This window comes from Eleginops maclovinus, chromosome 22 (assembly GCF_036324505.1).
Source record: "Eleginops maclovinus isolate JMC-PN-2008 ecotype Puerto Natales chromosome 22, JC_Emac_rtc_rv5, whole genome shotgun sequence".
Lineage (NCBI taxonomy): Eukaryota > Metazoa > Chordata > Actinopteri > Perciformes > Eleginopidae > Eleginops > Eleginops maclovinus.
The window spans coordinates 4,179,557-4,188,041 of record NC_086370.1 but is presented as its reverse complement, the minus strand read 5'-3'; positions in this window follow the sequence as shown (position 1 = coordinate 4,188,041).

Genomic DNA, 8,485 nt, shown 5'->3' with positions numbered 1-8,485 from the left:
AGCAGGAGTTTAGCTAGTTTTATCTCCATCATTATTGGATGTAACTTTCGCCTCATTCAGTGATGTTGAAAGCAAACTATATAACAAAAGTGTTGTTTATCAAAAATGGCCATTAGACAACAACTAGGGAAACTATAGTCAGGAAAACCAAAAGGTTTGACTGCTAGTGCTAGTCATGGAAACCACACCAACTAGCTAACACTAAATATGTTAGCTTTCTCCATTAAGATTTGTGGTCTTTTAGCTAACCTGAGGTTTGTATTAGTTTCGCACTCAAATAAAATTGAATATGCTGTATAAAAGTAAATTACATTAACATTGCTTAGAAATACATATTTTTGTTAAAGGCAACATTTCAGATATTTTGATTTGGACAAATGTAGGCCTATATAACAATAGTATTTGGCTTTGTAAGGCAGTATGTTCCTATGGAGAGCAGGTTACCCCGGTTAAAGTCAAATGACCCTAAAGGATTTCTCATGTTCACACCATACTGTACTCTCCAGGAGGTCTTGGAACAAGATGGATGTAACTTGAAGCGTATTGCCGTAGCCCTCTAACCCCAGGGACGTCTCACCTGTGCTCCGCTGCTTTCTAGTCTGCCTGGCCCTGTTTTGTCACTCTTTCCCTGATTTCCTGGGTTTATTGAGTCATGATTGAACACCCAAGCCCGGTGACAGAGGATGTCAGTTTTCTGTCAGGCATTCAGGAGGCTCCAGCTGAATCAACAGCCGATGCACAGAAAACGTCTCATTCAGACACATGCACAGCATCGCTGGGTCTTTTGTATACATAGAAGAGAAAAGCCATACCAAAATATGGTTACAAAAATAGACAAGGACATATTTACTACCTCTTAGGACATCATGGAAACATAACCTGAGGCAAAGTGTATGTTGTGAAAGACTTCAGATGATGAGAGATCCAGGCTGAGGATACTCCTCTTACTGTCCTCTCTTGTGCTCAGCAGACGGAGCCAATACATCTCAGTGACGCACTGCAGGAGTTAAAAATATTAGCTCTTTTCCTGTTCTCTTTTTCTCCTCATTCCATTCCCTTCCCTTTCACTCCCTCCAGTTCATGACACTGGAAGTGGGCCAAGAACAATGTTGATCCTGATTCCCTGGCGTGAAGTCGGTTCTGCGGGGCCTGGTTTGTAGCCATATGCAGCAGCAAATTCCGATAAGCTGTTTTGAGCCAACAGGTAGCATTCCTACCTTATAGAATTTGCCCATGCATTAGAACAGTTTGCTAGTAGAAAAATAAACGGAAGTCTGAGAACCCATTTTCTTGATTTTACTTTTTGAAAGAGCTTATGCAGTGTCTGTCCCCAAGTCTCCAAGGAGACGGCCCAACAGGATTTATCTTCAAAAAGGCTTGACATGTCTTGTGTGCCTTCTGGTCGGTCACCAAGAGGTCAAGCAATTCTCAGAACCTCCAGCGGAAAAAAAGATCAGAAAAAGCAGAAACATTTTACATAGAAAATTAGCACTTGACCTCTATTCATTCAACAAAATTGACATGAATAACATTCATTAGATGTCAAAAATAAACAGATCCTTTTTTTCAGTCAGAGAAGTACCCAGAGAATCTAAATATGGATTGAAATGAACCATCTGACCCGTTTAATTTCTCTCCGCTGGTTTTGTCAACGGAAGTCTTTACAGAGTCTTCATTTGTGGGTAAAATGGTCACCATTGCACACCAGAAGCCAGCAGGCCTCAGCCCAAGCTGCCTGCAGCCAGGATAGTGGTACGGTGTGAAATCATATCCTGTCATTGTTTTGAGAAAGCAGAGCTGAAGGTGAGCCATTGACATCCAAATCAGGACTCTGACCACCTTAAGCCCCACAAGAAAAACACAGTTTACAATTAGAGGAAACTTAGAAGAAAAACAACAGAATCTAGTCCAGACCTATGAGTCACACGAGATAATAGCGTAGCACCAACCAGTTGGTTTAACAAGATACTTTCAGAAAGTACACTTGGTTTATAGGGACTAGATGTTTGCTTGTCCTGCTACTTACAGTTTTATTTAAATATATACCATAGAATAATTGGTACACTTCCAGACATATGAGTCACAAGGGATTTATCAACAGCCAGTTGCTTCTGTCTGGTGAACACTGAGGAACAGTTTAGAAACTCAACACAACTACATTCAAATACAGCAACTTATTCAGTGGCCCCATATATATGTACTTTCAAAATAAATGTCTTTAACTTGATTAAGTTTAGGCATAAAAAAACGACTTGGTGAATATTACCATTTTCAGAGGTAATATTTGTATTTAGTGTCTCTCCTGTGACATGTCTCCCTGCTTTAATGTTCAAAAAGCTCTTTATTTTTCTCATACTGCCTGTGCTGCAGCACCTCTTTTCTCCCTCTGTCTGAAACCAGAGCCCAGTCTGCTCTGATTGGAAAGCTGGCCGGTTCTGTTGTGATTGGTCAACCGTTTAGCCGATCAGGCACATTGTGGAGCGCTAGACAATCAAAGCACAAGTGTTACCAAGTGATGTCATTATGTTTAGGAAGAAAACAAAGGAGTCAAATGGAAGCGTATTGGGTTTGGCAGCATCACGTGTGACCGTTGGGCTGGTGTGTCTCTTCATAAGACGGGCGACAAGTGTTTTTGGAAGTATTAGGGAATGAGCCTGGTCTTCAACGCTACTCTGCACACAGGAAGTGTTTGAACGCAAATGCAGCACACAGGAGCCCAGGAACAGTTCATAGTGATGTCAAATCTCAGCAGGTAGTGGGCAGGGCAGGCAATAAACACAGGTGATTTGTCCAAGCAGATAAAGCAGCAGGCAGAAGATAGTTCAGTTGATACGGGGATCTAGTAGGTAGGTTAAGAACTTTGTCATATAGGAAAAGCCCAAGCAGCCACAGGCAGACAGGAATCAAGAAGCAGATCTTAAGGAAGGGTAGAAGGCTGCTGAATTACCGGGAATCAGACAAGAAAGGCAGGATCGGCAACAGGAAATCAATCCAGAACAAAGTGCTGGAGAGTCTTGCATTAGTGGTGAAGAACAGTCTGTGTGAGAGCTTGAGAGGCTTTAATACTGGCTTAATTGGAGATGACATGTAGCCGGGAGCCCAGGTGAGCTGATGAGGTGGGAGTGGCTGGCTGGTGAGGTGAGGTGGAGGTGGGGTTGTGCCAATTAGTGGGGTGCATCAGGTAAGGACAAAAGCAGGCTGTGATAAATGGATCTGGCCTTTTCTACAATCAGTAGATGGTCAAACCATTCACTCAAGCACAGCACTGCGCTCTGCATCAGCCAATCGCCTCGCTGCTCCTTCACTGCGAGTTGGACCCAGGTTCCCTCAACTAAGACATGCGTGTTTGCAATCCTGGCTCCAAAATGATGAAACAAATTCCTCATTGATTTCAGGAGAGCGGTCTACACATCTTGCATGGCAGACAGAAAACCCATCTGTTTCTCCTGCGCCTTGGCCATTTAACTGAAATAAAATATAGAATTTCGCACCTACCAGGTTTAGCCCATTTGAAGCCAATTGAAGCCAGCTTAGAATGGATTTGGCTTGCATGAAGCATAAGGACTTGCATGCTATGTTGCTGTCCTTGTATTTTCATGATTTATTGCACAGTTTGCAAAGCTTCAGCAATATGAAACGTAACATAATGTTGCCTGTTTTATTTATTTTTTATTCTTATATCAAGCAGGTTAACCCTGGTTAAAGTCAAAGGATTCATTGTGATTGCACACAGATGCTACAGTGTGGATACGGCAATGAAATATATATATAGGACATAAAACAAATGAAACCAATACAAATAGTGCAATAAATAACAGAATAGAGCAAATAAAAAAAATAGTGCAAGAAGAAGTCTATATACATGTATATGGAATATGATATATATACAATAACAGAATGTAACATTAAATAGTGTACAGTAAAATGAAATGAAATACTGTTATTACAGTTATAAATATTTAAATAAATAATTGGCCGGTGCAGACAATTGTTCTTAGAATGTAACAGAAAACAAATCAACATTGGATTTCAGTTTGACAAAGGACAAGAAGGGGAGACATTTATACAGTATGTGTTTATATTCATATATATACATATATGTATATACATATATATATATATATATATGTGTGTTTTCAGTTGTTCAGTTGTATATTATGCACACGATGGTATCCATTTGTGGACAATTTTTTATATTTTTCTTTCTCGTGAAAAACTGCATAGTTTCACACAGCCAGGCACCTAAAAGAAAACCTCTGTTTAGTTTGGCTTAAGACTTGGATGTTTATAAAGCCATTTATTCTTGCGGCTTCTCATCACAGGTTACATAATGCATAATTATGTTTAGGCTTTCTTAAACACTCCAGAAGCCTATTTTCTGACTCATTTGGATGCACACATTTGTGCTCTAACTCAAAGATGTTGCTTACTTAAATGTGTAAAACAACGTCCTTCTGCACATCTGAATCAACACTGATCTGTAATGTTTGAAAAACTGAGATATACCCTCATTTACTAAATGCATCTGATCTATATGTCACACTCATTCTTAGCTGTATTTGCCACCACTCCTTGTTGTGAATATTATTTATTCTGCTTAAATATTGTTCTGACTTTTGTCAATGGATAGTAGCAGCCGCCAACTACTTACACCCATCCTCACAATCTTGTGAAGGCCAAAGATGTGTGTGTTACACTTCATCTGTCAACTGAAAGTAGGCCAGAGTCTCACTTTATTCTATTTTTATTTTGTTTCATTCATTCCTCACCTGTAACACAACACCTCTACATCTGATGGGATGTCAAATTGAGCTTGACCTTTACTCAGGCTGTCTCTCATTGAAATGTTAATACTATGTCTCAGCCATGCAAGTGCTTTTAGACACCTGTCACATTCAAGCAGATACAGATGACAGTTTTCCAAGTCAGTGGTTGTTGAGGTACTTTATCGCCCATCACGCTCTCTTGTCTCTGGAGGCTATGAGATACTTCACTTCTGAATGTAGCACTCCATCGTGCCTTATAGCAGTGATTTCAAACAGGGGTGCTTCAGTTTTGACAGAGGGAGTGTAGAAAGATTGTGGAGGGTATCAACTATTTGGAAAAAAATGTCAGTTTGATTTAAAAAATATATTTGCATATTGAGTCAGCTATAAAAAAAAAAGCACAATTAAGAATACATTTAAACTATAAAACATGTGTAAGTCTAAATAGTAAGTTTCACGTATTATGGATACATTTGATATCAGTTATCAAGCTTACAAGAGCTAACAGTAAGACATTCATAGCTAAATAAATGTAAAAGCTTACACACCAGTACTACAAATACAAACTCCACCAGTCTTAACTTTCACAATGTCATTGTATGGAACAGATATTTTAACAATATCCACGTTTTAATAGCTTAAACTAAATCTATTAGATAGCGGATCTTCTGGAAGATGTATTGATGTGATTTAATGGCAATAAACAAATTAAAAGGATGCCCAAATAACAATGTAACCTGAATTGATGCTGTGGCAGGTGGGGCCGTTTTAAATTGTCTTTTTTTTCTGAATAGAGATTGAATCCATCAGGCAAGCCTAAGGCATCTGTGTTGTTGTTTGAAAATGTTTATAATTTATTATAGAAATGAAGATTATCTCATGCTGCGTTGGAAACATAGCTCTTTCTGAATGATGAGTTTGAATGGTGCTTGATTTCTCCGCGCCGGGCGGGGATAGCAGCCATGTGTGCCCATCCCCGTTTGACATCCCTGAGTCCAGAGAGGCAGATAAGAGCTCAGTTAATAACAAGTAGCCCCCCCCCCCCTCCCCCGCCCTTCCTTCCCTGCCTAAGGACTGTGGCCCTCTACTTCAGTGACAAGTTAATCTAGAGAGTAAGGACTTATTCCTTCATGTGTGTGTGTGTGTGTGTGTGTGTGTGTGTGTGTGTGTGTGTGTGTGTGTGTGTGTGTGTGTGTGTGTGTGTGTGTGTGTGTGTGTGTGTGTGTGTGTGCGCCGCAGTGGAGACATGTCAGCATCCAGGTGTCTGTGCAGCACACACACTTCACTCTGAAAATAAAATCATAGCCCTCTCTCCCATCCTCACTTGTAAATATTACTGCTTTTACATCCCCCCAGATGCTGCCAATCCATGTATAAATGAAGGAGGAAGTGGGGAGTTTAAATGATTTACACTTTACTGATCAAAACCTTCATATTTCATGTGTGTGAGGATAAAGAGTACCAGGGGAAGCATCTTAACAGGTTCCTGTTGATGTTTACAGACTAAGACTCACTGAGTGTAATTCCTATCTGATATAATGTAATGGAGTGTGTGTATTTTGAATGTGTGTGCATTCTAATAGCAAAACTATCCTACAATTTCGGATTTTCCACTAAAATTAAATCAGTTTTCCACCATGTTTTTTGTTTACACGCAGGAAATCGTGACGATCTCGTGACACGGAGGCTGGCCAACAGAAATTAATTTGGAGAAAGATGTAGCCATCTCACAATGTCATGGGCTGTGCGCATAGCAACCTCTACAGTTACCATGACATTTTAGTATTTACACATTTTCCTGGCAAGACCTGAAATAATCTTTCGTAATATCTATCAAACTATAGATCCTACACATCCACTGGACATTGATCGTGAAATTAAAATATACAGTAAGCAAAAAATGTAGTTTACGCTTTTTCACGCCGGGAAAGTTGACGATCACGTGACATGGACAATGCTCATTAGAAATGAAAAGAAAAATAACGTAGCCATGTCAAAATTTGAGAGGCGTTTTCTTGTGGACCAACGTAGCTACTACACATTTCTTTGTGGGACTGGGTTTTCTGCATCCTCCTGTGTGTGTATGTGAGTCACGTCATATAATGTATGTGTTTTCTAGCCTGTGCTGTGTGAGCTTGTGTTTATATCTACTTGCTCTTAATTAGGGGAAGCAGTGAGCATTGCAGTTCTGGGGGGATTTTACGGCTGTGTAATCATCATACATCATGATTCAGCGAGGTGAGGCAAACGCAGCCCAGCGGCTGCCAAATCTCACTCAGTTTACTGTCTACAGGCAGCCGGAGTGGGAGTGATGAGTGATTTGTTTTCTCCTGGGTCAGAACACATGAGGGTGGATGAGATTTAAACGTGAACATGATACTTGTCTCTATATATCGCACGTCAGAAATGTCACACATGCTTAAAATGTAAGGACATTATTTTATAACATGTGAGTCGTCTGTGTTTCCAACAGCAGGAAAAGATGAGTGTCAAGTTATTGCCAACATTTCAAGTCTCCTGCCTGTATCAGAGAAAATTACAACTGATCAATGCACCATTGTCAAAAGTTATGATGCTTTTATTTAGTAAGTATGATTTTGTCTTGATTTTAAATGTGACACAGTATTTTGGGGAAAAAGAGAATATTTCTGAAGTATTGAACAGAGGAAAAGTAACCTTTTTTAGCAGCATGTGTTGTTGTTATTCAAATGTTTTATTATACATTTGTTATGTTCTATTCAGTATGTTATTATTTTCATTTGTATTATTATCATACCTGGTATATGTATGTATTTGTATTACCTGTCATTTATTTCAATTAAGTGCTTTCAAGTCAGTTGATGTGTTTTGTGTTTCATTATTGAGTTTAGCAACGTTATGTCATTAAGTTGTTTTCTTCTTGTTGTTTCTGTTGCCTGTCAGTGTGGAAAATGAAGAAAGAAATAGTTTTGTTTTTTTAATAAGTATTAAAACTGTGTTCCAGGCAAAGAATGAATGCAGGTACAATCAGGAGTGGTCATTTATTTTGTCATGTATTTTATTATATAAATATTTTTGATTTGATTTTACATATATACTACGAAGCACTGCTACTCCTCCACAAACGCCTAATTATAATCTGTACTGCTCACAGATTATTGACCATAAATTGAATGGGTGTTTTTGCCTGTTTGAATCTGAAAATGGTGTGGATCAGGTTATGTCTGCAGCATACAGTAAGTTGTCATGATGATCTAGCCAGGTTAAAAGGAAGCCACCTTCATGGGATAAAAAACTCTTGCTTTAAGATCACCAAACCTCGCCAACCCACCAAACTAGCTTCATTGTACAGCACACTGTTCTAGCTGAAACCCAAGGAAAATCTAAAAATAGGAAATAATATCCCCTTTACTTACTTTACTCACAGAAAGTAGAATATGTCGATGCCATAGCCTCTATTTTACCCATCATCCCTCTGTTTATATCTTGCCCGAAGAAGATGAAATGTTTTCCCATCAGCATTTCAGTCCTTTCACTATCTGTCAGCGGCACAGTCTCTGAAAGCTTTAGTCGAGTTTCTGTTAGATTATTTTCTACTGTGTTGGCAATCCAACAAATGTGCCACTAAATCTAGCTCTGTGCTGCCAAAAGCCCTGCTGCTTCTCTTGTGGATGTTGTAACAAGCTTTAATGCCACCTGTATTTATAGAAGCAGAAATCAATTCAGTTTACGGTGTACAG